The sequence below is a fragment of the Saccopteryx leptura genome, chromosome 2 (assembly GCF_036850995.1).
Source record: "Saccopteryx leptura isolate mSacLep1 chromosome 2, mSacLep1_pri_phased_curated, whole genome shotgun sequence".
NCBI lineage: Eukaryota > Metazoa > Chordata > Mammalia > Chiroptera > Emballonuridae > Saccopteryx > Saccopteryx leptura.
The window spans coordinates 157831009-157843770 of record NC_089504.1 but is presented as its reverse complement, the minus strand read 5'-3'; the positions used below and the strand labels follow the sequence as shown (position 1 = coordinate 157843770).

The window sequence follows — 12762 nt, the reverse complement described above, 5'->3', positions numbered from 1 at the left end:
ATGTTCCCCAGGGGCCCAGATTTCTGCAGACCCCCTCTGCCCAGCCCCTTTGGGGTCTTCCCAGCAGCGGAAACCAGCGTCTCCAGCCATAGCCAGGCCTGGTGGGACCCTGAGCAGGGCACCCAGACCATGGTCCCAGGTGCACCAGCCCCAGCTTCAGTCTGGCCTCAGGGCTCCTACACTTCGAATTTCTCGCCAGACCTTGTTTTGACCCCTGGTTTCGTAGAGCTATGCTCACTCTTGGGAATAACTCTCTTGGAAGGACCCTCCTCTTCCTCTACGTCTGGGTACCAAGGAGGCAAGTCTGGTTGCAAACGACACGGGCCCCAGGATGTTACTGGATCTATAGTGGATTTGTCCCCTCAAAGTCCTGTAGATCCCATGGGGCCAGAGGGGATTAGGGAGTCTCTGGCCAGTGTGTGAGTTCATGCAGGTGTGAGAAGCGGTGGCCGGTGGTTCTTGCCAGTGGTTTTCTCATACAGCGTGAACACACCTCCATTCTTCCAGCCTGGGAGGTGGCATTTGCTGCGCTCGCTATGTGGCCACTGCATCACGCTGCTCTTATGTCCTGGCTGCTTTACTTAGGGTGCACGTGACAGTTGTGTGGGTTCTCAGGTCCAGGAGCGGAATTGCTCTTCGCGGTAGATGTTCTCTTTAATGGTGCTGCTTGTGAACTTTCCAAACAACCCAGACCAGCCTTGTCAGTCACTTAATTTCAATTGCATTAAATCCATTAATGTTTATGTGGGTAACTAACATTTTTATATACTATGAGCTTTACAATCTAAGTGTATTTATTCCTTCAGTTGCTTATAAAGTCTTCACAAAGTTATTGTTTTAGTCATTGCGGTCTTAGTACATGTTTGTGTAGGGTTATTTCTAGTACTTTGTTATTATTGCCTAACATTTTGGATGGTAGTTTCTTTTATTAGATTTTATTTATGGATAGTATTTTAAAATATCTCCTATTCATAGGATTTAGTCGACATAGCATTTTGTTATCAGTTAATGCTATTATTTTGAACCAGGAACCTGGCTCAAAATTGTTAAAAATCCAATAACTTTTCTGGACATTGTTTTGGGCTTGATAATTTGAAAATTGATAAAGTGCTATTTTCTGCTTGAAAAAAAAGAGTTAATGTTTTAGTTTGCTAATGTTCTATAAATAATTGTTATAAATTGTCTTAATTCTTTTATATTTCAGAGGAGGAGATTTGAAGAAAACTGGGCACAGGCTTAGCAAAACCAAACAGAAGAGAAACAGAAAAAGAAGAGAGACAAAAGAAAATCCAACAAAACAAAACAGTAAAAAAAGAAAGAAAGAAACAAAAAGAAATAAAGAGAATAGTTAGAGTGAAATCATGAAGGAAACCTCATTTGAAACCCTAGGTTTTTTTATACCAGGAGCTCAGTATCTGCCTCAGAATGAAGGGGAAGACTTGGAAGTAACCAAAAGAGAATCAGGTGTACCTTCACTGGTGGTCTGGTCTACGAACTGGGAGGTTTAGGGAATGGCCAACAAGATGAAAGATGGACAAACATAGATGCCGAAGACAGCTTCCCAAATGTTATGTCTATAGTTTAGTTGGCCAGTATGCCAAAGAATCACTTCTCTATGGAAGATGACTAGTTTCTAAGTTTCTCATTAAGGCAAATGAAAACTCTATTACTTGTCCAACAGTGTCAAAACCTTTCCTGGGTAGCAGGTGATGACTGCTCTGGCACAAAGGCAGAGAAGCACATTGGAAATGAGCATACCCTTGTGTTAGACATCCAGGACCAATTTGCTGAAACCCCAGTCTCATTTATATAGAAGAAAGAGATGAGAGATAAAAGTTTTCCGAAACAATCATGTGTTGTCAATATGGATCCAGAACTTCAGATAAAGTTTTAGGGAATAAGGAGTTAATGCAACTAAAACAATTGGGCTTTTTTTTTTTTCTGAAACAATTTATCTGATGAAGAATTACAGCTGTGTTCTGATAGACAACCCTATTCTGGCAGCTGGATTGAGTGAGGGACCTCATATGTCTATCTGTGAACAGAGAGACCAAAGAAAGATGGCAAGAGCTGGCTGGTCCTGACAGCAGGGGACAATTGATTAAATTGATTTCCACTTCTGAAGTAGCATGGGGACCAGGAAGGAATCCAAAAACAGCAATACAGGAGAAGCTATTGTTAGAAAACGAAAGTTTGTCACCTCTAGCTGAGAATATAGATTCAATCATAGAAACAGAAACAAATATCTTTGGAAGGTGCTTGCTTAAACTGGATATGTTTCAAAGAGTGCCTATAACTCAACAAAAAGTAAGAAGAGGTAGCAAAGGATTTGGCACCAGACTTTACCTTACTGAGACAGAGTTACATCATTGTAAAAGAAAAGGAGAAATGTGACTTGTTAACAGGAAGCCATGGACTTAAAATTATTTTGGAAGAAGAAAAATATAGAATTTCAGTAATAAATAATGAGGAGGAAAATAAGCAAAACCGTAAGCCCTTTGCTCATCATCTATTTTGGATTTACTCTGATATTAAAGATCCTCTAAATGTTGCTGGGTCATTTGGCTCTCATTACCTGCCATTTAACAGACTAAGGCAAAGGCACTCTGTATAATTTTTACAAAAACCTGTTCCTTCTCATGTTCTACAATCTACATCCAGCTCTTGGAAGATACCTTTTACAAGAAAGATACCATTTTTGACTTTCAACTCTCAGACAAGACTAGATAATAAGCTCAATGACACAGGGTTTAATCTCTCCAGAAATTTTAAGTAGCTCACCTGATACTTTGTAGTCTTTTAGGATCACTCCTGATCTTCGCTTTTAAAATGAAAGGTATGGTGAAAAGCTGAAGTCACAGAAAGAACCTAAGCGTTTACAGTTCCCACAAACTGAGGGAAACCAAGATTCAGCAAACACCGACCTTGATTCACTTGAGCTACTATTATCACAAGGGCTTGCCTTTCAACTAGTAAAGCTTTGTGGATCTCCTGGAGGTCCGATAGGTAAACTGTGCTTATTTGCTGCAAATAAAAAGCCCAGTTTAACATATACAAATACTTTTTTCAGGTGTTTCTATTCCATGTTAGTGATTTCCTGCAGTTAATTGATGTTGTGATACTCTTCAGCAGTGGAAGTGGAAGATCCATAACAAATGATGTTCAATCTTCAGAATTGTGTCCCCATTCCTACCCCTCTGACCAGTAGTCTTAAATGTCTTTGAGCATGTGGAATACTTGGACCCTCAACTTAAACAGACACTGGGAAGAGTGAAAGAAGAGGTGGGCAAACAGTGATCATGTAACAAATAGATAGACTGCTTTTTTAAAAAAATTCTGCATTCTACATTTCCCTTGTTTGGCACATGGCCTTTCCTTTCTCAGTCATAATATCATAGTATGATGTGTAAATATGAGGCTAGTAAAGAAGGGTATGGTAAAGATTAAATGATGAAAGAAATATTACTCACAGTAGTTGAATTTAATTTTAAAAGACTGAGAAGAAAAGATTCGATAGGGGTCTAACTGGTGATGTGAAATGTTCCTTTAGGCTCTTAAGATTGTTTTTGGAAATAAAAAATCCACTTGTGAGTAACAAGTGAAAATATGATTTTTTAATATTCTAAATAAAATTATAAGTAAATTTCTCCTAAATAATAAGCATATTTGCCTGACCAGGCTGTTGCGCAGTAGATAGAGCATTGGACCCAGGTTCAAAACCTCGAGGTCACCGACTTAAGCGTGGGCTCATCCAGCTTGAGCATAGGCTCACCAGCTTGAGCAAGGAGTCGCTAGCTTGAACCCAAAGGCCACTGGCTTGAAGCCCAAGGTCGCTGGCTTGAGCAAGAGGTCACTCGACACATGAGAAAGCAATCACTGAACAACTAAGGCACTGCAATGGAGAATTGATGCTTCTCATCTCTCTCCCTTCCTGTCTGTCTGTCCCTATCTGTCCCTCTCTCTCTCTGTCAAAAAAAAAACAACCCTAAAAAAAAAGGATACTAAATGTCTTAAAGAAGAAATGGAGCACAGATGCCGACATTTCTGTATCTGTAAGTGAATTGCATGTGTTAGTGACATCATGTGATTACACGTGTCCCCTTGGGGACAGAAATTGTAAGAGTTCAGAAGTCAAAACTCTAGGTCCTGTAATTCTATATCTTCCTGACATTCTTTCATGTCTACTTCCACCAGGGGCCTGAGTCCTGCACCTGTATCAGCTTGTCTTCCAGAGTTTTTTACTTTGCTCCTAAACTTCTGCTGTTCTGGACAAAGGTGGTCCTCACAGCTTAGACCCAAGATAGGCTGTCTCAGGGCCAGGGGGTCCCCACTGTCAGTCTTCCCTTGGCATTTGGGCACTATGTTTATTTTTGCAAACTGAACAATCATATCTTGACCATTTGCTGCAACTTTCTATCATTCTAGATGCGCCAAAGAAGCGCAACAGTATAAAAAGTTAAAATGCACTTGTTGCTTCAGGGAATTTTACAAGATAATTGAAGTCATTTTAGGTCAGGGATCCAAGTCCAAGGTCATTTTGAAATTCTATGCAAAAGTTGTGTCATTTTTCTGGGAGAAAGTCCATAGATTTTTATCAGCTTCTCAAGGCGGTCCATGACCCAAAAAGATTACCAATCAATGCCTTGGATGGGTCCTAGAAAGCACAAAGGCTCTAAGCCTTCTTGTTTCTTGAATATATAATACTATCATAATTAATATAATGATCAAGCATCCACTAATTAAGATTTGGAAAACCTTTTGGAGGAAATAAACCTCATTTACAAAACAGGTTACCTTCTAAATGAGGAGATGAGACTAATACAAAAAAAATTACTGCACTTAGAAAATATAAATGACAAGCTTATGAGTATTTTGAGTGAGGTTAGCAGTATTGAGAGCATATAGGGCTATGGTTTTGTCTGGATGGCTTTTTTTGTGGTAGTGAATTAAAAGCAGTGTTTATACAAATATAGCTTAAAAGAAAAGCAAAATTTCACATTTAGAAATGGCATGTTCGCCTGGCCAGGTGGTGGCGCAGTAGATAAGAGTGTTGGACTAGGATGCGGAGGACCCAGGTTCAAGACCCAGAGATTGCCAGCTTGAGCGCAGGGTCATCTGGTTTGAGCAAAGCTCACCAGCTTAGACCCAAGGTCGCTGGCTCGAGCAAGGGGTCACTCGGTCTGCTGAAGGCCCGCGGTCAAGGCACATATGAGAAAGCAATCAATGAACAACTAAGGTGTCGCAACAAAAACTAATGATTGATGCTTCTCATCTCTCTCTGTTCCTGTCTGTCCCTATCTATCCCTCTCTCTTGACTCTGTCTCTGTAGGAAAAAAAAAAAAAAAGGCATGTTCTTTAAAAAGGAGAGGAGGAAACTAGTGGAGGCTATAAAATGATTTGTGTGGCTAGGTTGGGCAAGCTAAGCACTGGTCTCTCTGTGGCCAGTGGCCTTATTAGTAGGCAGGGAACTTAAACAAATGGAGTGTGAGGACCTCTGCGCACACAGTGGGATTATATAGTAGAGCAGTGTACAGACCTGAAGAAATCAAACTATCCATGTTGCTAGAGATATGTGAGTATAGAAAAAATATGTGGGTTGGTGTGGCTGATATGCATATATCAGTGTTTGGACTTGTTTATGAGCATCTTAATTATTTTTGAGGATCCCCCCAGAAACTCTTATGTGGAAGAACCAATTTACAAGACTAACTTTGCTATAGTTGCAATGTTTTATACATGTCATAGGAAAGGAGGAATATATATATATATATTTTTAATTTACTGATTTTAGAGAGAGGATGGAGAGAGAGAGGTGGGGAAGGAGCAGGAAGCATCAACTTAAAATAATTGCTTCTCATGTGTACCTTGATCAGGCAAGCCCAGGGTTTTGAACCAGCGACCTCAGCATTGCAGGTTGAAGATTTATCCAGTGTGCCACCACAGGCCACGCATGACTACCTAAATTTTATGTCCTGTGACAATACCAGTTCTTTTAAATATATTGTTAGTTACAGTTATAATTTATAGTAATATTTAATGAGAACATGAACTATGACATACATTGTTTTAAATATATCATATATTCACATAAGCATTTTCATTGAGTCTGGATAGTGCTTACTAATAGAGGGTAGAGGTCTGAGACAAACTCTAGCTTTAGCTAAAGTATCACAAAATAGGCTTTTACCATTTTGTTGGTCTAGATATCATGTTTGCATACCTTCACATTTAGGGTAAAAATCTGATTGACTATAGAGATAATATTCCCTTTTTTTTTCTTCACAGAATCTTTGTTGCCTGATGACTGTGGTTTCCCTCGACTGGAAGACACTGAAGAGGAACTATCTGCAATAGAAGACGTCAGTAAAGGTATATTTTTATCACTTTTAAAGAGGAATTTCTCTAACTGGTTTTTTTAAAAAACAAAAAAATTGCAGAAAACTTCTTTATCAAATGTAACATGAAGGGCCACACCCCTTATATGAAGTTAGACAAAGACTATATGTGGGTGGGTGGATGATATATGCACATTTCTTTCAATTAGTCCCAGGGAGAAAGTTATGTTCACCGGCAATTCCCTAACTTTGTGTGGTGTTGGCTGGTGTAAGGGCCCACTGGGTGAACAAGGCGCTCATTTAGAGGAGTCCTTTTCTCCCATCCAGCCCACTGTTTATCCTGATATGAGAGAGATACAATCACTAGTTAGGTTCCTGTTTACTTGATTTAGAAGCACCTCATTATTGGTGCTCTGTTAGTCCATAGTGAGAGGCATGACTACTCTGACAGGCTGTTCATTTTTCAAGTGACTGGAGGAGGACAGGCTGGGAAGGGTGGGGAAAGAGGTAGACCATGTAGACAAACTTATGTTGTATTTTATTTATTTATCTATTTTTACTTGTTCTCTGTTATTATTGTCTTCTCTTAGCTTCCTTATATTTTAAACTTGACATCAACTAACATGAAAATAAACCCACTGTACTTTTTTCCAATGTGTAAATTATGAAATAAGCACAGCTTCTATGATTTCAGTGTGTATGTGTCTGCATTTGATAAGAATTGAATGCAGTGCATTTACCATATGTTTTTCTCTCTTCATTTTACCTCATTTCTAAGAGTTGCCTATGTTTCCTTTTCTGAACTAGAAATACACATATACCCAGTAAAAATATTTTCTTTTGTTTTAAACCTGGTTCTGACTAAAGAAAAAGGACAAGGAATAAAGATTTGAGGGAAGTATGTAGAGATTTGGAGGGACCACTACAAATGGGGGATAGCCCTGGCTGGTTGGCTCAGTGGTCGAACGTCAGCCTGGCGTGCAGGAGTCCCAGGTTCGATTCCCAGCCAGGGCACACAGGAGAAGCGCCCATCTGCTTCTCCACCCCTCCCCTCTCCTTCCTCTCTGTCTCTCTCTTCCCCTCCCACAGCTAAGGCTCCATTGGAGCAAAAGTTGGCCCAGGCGCTGAGGATGGCTCCATGGCCTCTGCCTCAGGCACTAGAATGGCTCTGGTTGCAACAGAGCGATGCCCCAGATGGGCAGAGCATTGCCCCCTGGTGGGCGTGCTGGGTGGATCCCGGTGGGGCGCATGCGGGAGTCTGTCTGACTGCTTCCCCAGCTTCCAACTTCAGGGGGAAAAAAATTTTTTTTTTAAATAAATAAATAAATAAATAAAAATAAAAATGGGGGATAAAAGAGTGGGGCAAGAAGAGAGGCTGAGAAACTGCCGAGACAGGAGGTGAAGAAAGGCATTCATGCAGTCAACACAGACTGATCAAGTTCAGACACTGTTCTACACACACATTCTTGCCCTCATAGGGTTTGTGTTAGGACCCCAGTTAGGAAGGGATGCTTTCCCTTCCCCAGTGTGACCCCAGGAGAGCAACCTGTGGGCCATTCAGAAGTCTTTCCTTATCTGCCAAATTTGGATATTTTGTGTCAAGGACACTCTCTGGACCCTGCTTATGATTTTTATGTCAATTTTCCACATTCATGCTTAACTGCTCTCTGTGAACCTGGTCTTCTCTTCACGGAGCTGTCATCCCATATTATTAACCTTGTCTTGTTGAGGAAATTTATGTGTTGTGCTATGTGCAGATTTTTTTTTACAATTATAATGAAAGCAGGCCTTTCTGTTTTGTGTTGGCATAATGTACTTGGTCAGTGGGCCTCGAGAGGTAAATAGGAATTTAGAAAGAGGGAAATAACAGGAGACCTTGGTTGGCTCTGGGAGCCACAAGTCCTTGTCTATTTCAAAACCTTCACTCCTTCAAGGAGGTGGCATGGAGTATTGGAAAGAGACTGTGCTCCAATCTTGAAGCTACTGATGACTGATTGTGACCTTAAATTACTGTCTCAGAGCTTCAATTTCTTTAACTGTAAAAAATAGGTTTATAATACATACCAACTATCATGGGGATATCAAATGAGGATTAAATGAAATAACTTGTGCAAAGTACTTAGCATAGTGCAGGGGTCGGGAACCTTTTTGGCTGAGAGAGCCATGAACGCCACATATTTTAAAATGTAACTTAGTGAGAGCCTTACAACGACCCGTGTACGTAATGCATTATCCAATAAAAATTTGGTGGTGTCCCAGAGGACAGCTATGATTGGCTCCAGCCATTCGCAACCATGAACATGAGCGGTAGGAAATGAATGGATTGTAATACATGAGAATGTTTTATATTTTTAACGTTATTATTTTTTTCTTAAAGATTTGTCTGCAGATGCAGCCATCAAAAGAGCCACATCTGGCTCAAGAGCCATAGGTTCCCGACCCCTGGCATAGTGCCTGAGAAATAATAGCTTCTTTGTAATGGTTAATTCCCTTCCCCTAAAACCTCCTTGAGTTCAAGCATTGCTTTTGAAACACCCCTGGCAAAACAGAAATTGTGTTATCCTGGAGAGCAAGTTCATTGACTCAATAAACTTGTTAATGTATTTGCATTAATTAGTGTATTGACTATTGAGTTTATAATGTAAACACTTGACCCTCAGGGAATGGGACTTAAACAGATTTTGATTTAAAGACAGGAGGCTGGGCAACATCAGGGCCATAGGCTCTTGAAAGAGGTAAGACCAAGCATGGTATTGGGATGGTGGGCATACTATGAAGCTTGAGATACCAGCAGAGTGGAATGAATAGGGAAACTGACAACAAACTCGGTTACCATTTTGTTTTGTTTTGTTTGCTGTTGAAGATCCTAATCAAAAAAGTGCTCAGCGCCCAGGGAATTACTTCCTGCGATAAACTCACTGGATGGCAAAACTGGTTTGGGTAATTTGTCTAACCATTCTCGAATACTCAACAGAAGAGGCAACAACTGGAACGTTTTATTATCTAATTTTGAAAATGTTTGCCATGCTCTAATTTGTTTTATAGAAGAAAAGGCACAGAAAACTTGAGTATCTTATTTTAAAATTTGCATCAGGATAGAGGAGTAGGTGCTATATCCAAGTATGGAGCCATGATTCCATTTCCAGATTTCTGAAATCCAAAAAGCTCTGAAACTCAAAAGTTGATTTTGTTTTGTATCATTTCTTAAATGTCTGTCATTAAAACTAAGTTGGTAGCAAAACTTGACCCAATAGGCAGGTTAATTTTATTTATCCCACTATGACTATGCTTAGATTTCACTGCAGAAATACTAATGTTTAATTACTGATGGTGGTGGTCCCAGAATCGCACTCAGAGTTTAAGGTTATACAAACAAAACAGACAAACACTTTCTGAATTCTGAAACACATCTGACTTCGAGGATTCTGGTTAGGGATTGTGGGACCTGCACTATACAACAGGCTCCTTTTTATTTTATTTAATTTTTTAAAAAGATTTTATTTATTCAATTTTCAGAGAGGAGAGAGAGAGAGAGAGAAAGAGGAGGAGCAGGAAGCATCAACTCCCATATGTGCCTTGACCAGGCAAGCCCAGGGTATCTATCGAACAGCGTCCCAGGTCCACGCTTTATCCCACTGCGCCACCACAGGTCAGGCACAACAGGCTTCTTTTTAAAATTATGTTTCAGTTTAGTTCAAATATGAGAATTCATATCTGATAAATGTAAGTCTGTTTTCAGAGAGGGAGCCCCAATCATCTTATCCTCCCCTCCCCCCTACCACCACATACCCCATATTCCTCCTCTCCACCCTGTTTTACCTTCTCCAGGGAGTAACCCTCTAGGTTTCCCTGAAGGGCAGCTGCCCATTTTGTTTCTTACTCAGACTTTAAACCTGATCTTCCTGTTTAGAATCCCACTTTCAGCCCATATCTTCTAGTTCCTGAAATTTTATGGGATAATTATACAGGGCAAATTATACTGCTTATTGGCTTTCTATAACTTAGTATACTTTTCTTCCCCAAATTAACACTGGGTCTTTGCTCTCCAGTTTTAAAATTTTTGTTGCTGTGATCCTTTTTTCTTATAGTATGTGTTTAAAAATCATAACTATACCCACTCCCTACACACAAAAAAACCCTTTACAGTTTAGTGGGGTTTCAACTGGGAGTGAAAGTGAAATATTTGTGTTCCATCTGCCATCTTTACTGGAAATTGAGTGCTTTGTTTAAAATAACTCAATGTTTTACTTACGTTCATTTTGTATCATTTTACTTTCCCTTTCTACTGGACTGGAGGTCTCTTCCAGATGGAGACCAGAGTCTTCTGTGTTTGGTTGAACCTCCCAAGGGTCCTGTTCTCTGCAGGCTCCTGGCGCCCCTGTGAAACTGGACTTGCCCTAGGCTTGAGGATAGGGGAATGATTTCTGGGAAGGGTTGACCAGGATTAGGGTCAAAGAACAGACAGCTGTGGAGGAGACTCTGGCATCTGGCAAACCCCTGTTTTTTAGGGACCATTGACATGTGTGGATTTGTAATTAATACATTAGAACCCACACCAGCATGGCTGTAACCCAGGGTAGTTTTATAAATATCTAACAGTGAGAATGACATGGCTAGTGGCCAGTTTTATGCTGCACAGATGTATACCAGCTGACTGTCCACTCTGGCTTGTGCTCTGGTTCCAGATGCCCCACCTTTCTCCAGCCCCTGCCTTGATTACCTTGCCTTCATCTCCAGAATAAAGTTTTAGAAAAGTGGGTTGGAGCCTGACCAGGCGGTGGCGCAGTGGATAGAGCGTTGGACTGGGATGCGGAGGACCCAGGTTCGAGACCCCGAGGTCGTCAGCTTGAGTGCAGGCTCCTCTGGTTTGAGCAAAGCTCGAGCAAGGTGTTACTCGGTCTGCTGAAGGCCCATGGTCAAGGCACATAAGAGAAAGCAATCAATGAACTAAGGTGTTGCAAGGAAAAACTGATGATTGATGCTTCTCATCTCTCTCTGTTCCTGTCTGTCTGTCCCTGTCTATCCCTCTCTCTCTCTCTCTCTGTCCCTGTAAAAAAACAAACAAACAAGAAAAGTGGGTTGGAGCTACTCCTCCTCCCCAGGCTTCCTCGTTGAAGCTATACTCAAGTGCCTCTGTGCACAGTGGCAGATTATCGGTGACATGGACCTCACTGTGAAGGAGCTGTGTGACACCAAGAAGAGGGAGCGATGGAGTGTGGCAGAGAGAGGCAGTGTGTGGCAGACGAGCAAATCAGGCTCGTCCAGGGGACATTTGTGCATTGGTGGGCTCATCCCAGTCGAGTGTTTCTCCTATCTGGTCAGTGGACTTCTCTTCCCTGGTCCCCTTCTTCTCACCCCTTCCTGCTTCCTGTGACTCTGTTTGGCTTCTCGGGGAAGGATGAGCATGAGGGAAGAGCCAGGAGGGACCAGTGTTGGGGTAGAGAACAGGACGGTCCTACCTCAGTCTGGCCAGACTGTGCAGACTGTGGTAGAAGGTGCAAGCTGGGGTGCCAGAGCAGCCAGGGGCACCCATGCAGGAAGCTACACAGGCCAAAGTGACTTCTCCGTGCCCGCTCACTTCATATCACACATACATGTAACAAGGTGAATATATGTTTATAAGACTAATTTACATGCTTTTCCTAATTTAAATTTTTGAGTAAAAAATATCAGAAAGTTTTTGCAGGGGAAGAAGGAACAGAGGATCAGAGAGAATTCCTGTATATTTAAAATGGCTGCTATGTTACAGGATTTTGGGTTTGACAGCTATGGAAGCTCCTCCTGGCTTCATTTTGGCCTCCCTGTGGGAGGAACTGGGGGCTGGTTACAAGGCACTCCGAACCCCAGGGTTTCCATTAGCTCCCTCCTGTATCTACCTCCTTATTTTTCCACTTACTGTTTTTTTTTTTGTTGTTGTTTTTTTTCATTTTTCTGAAGCTGGAAACAGGGAGAGACAGTCAGACCGACTCCCGCATGCGCCCGACCGGGATCCACCCGGCACGCCCACCAGGGGCGAAGCTCTGCCCACCAGGGGGCGATGCTCTGCCCATCCTGGGCGTCGCCATGTTGCGACTGGAGCCACTCCAGCGCCTGAGGCAGAGGCCACAGAACCATCGCCAGCGCCCAGGCCATCTTTGCTCCAATGGAGCCTTGGCTGCGGGAGGGGAAGAGAGAGACAGAGAGGAAAGTGCGGCGGAGGGGTGGAGAAGCAAATGGGCTCTTCTCCTGTGTGCCCTGGCCGGGAATCGAACCCGGGTCCTCTGCACGCTAGGCCGACGCTCTACCGCTGGGCCAACCGGCCAGGGCCTCCACTTATTGTTGAACAGTAGCAATTAGAGGAACATTTGACTGTTCCTTCATTTGCCAAAAATGACATGTGATTATTTTCTTTACGTCCATCATGTGATTATTTTATGTCCATCGTGGT

At 41.9% G+C, this 12762-nt stretch overlaps 1 pseudogene; it reads left to right on the top strand.

Annotated features, from left to right (window-relative positions):
* Window positions 1–12762, top strand: part of LOC136391632 (uncharacterized) — a 41946-nt pseudogene continuing 29184 nt past the window's right edge.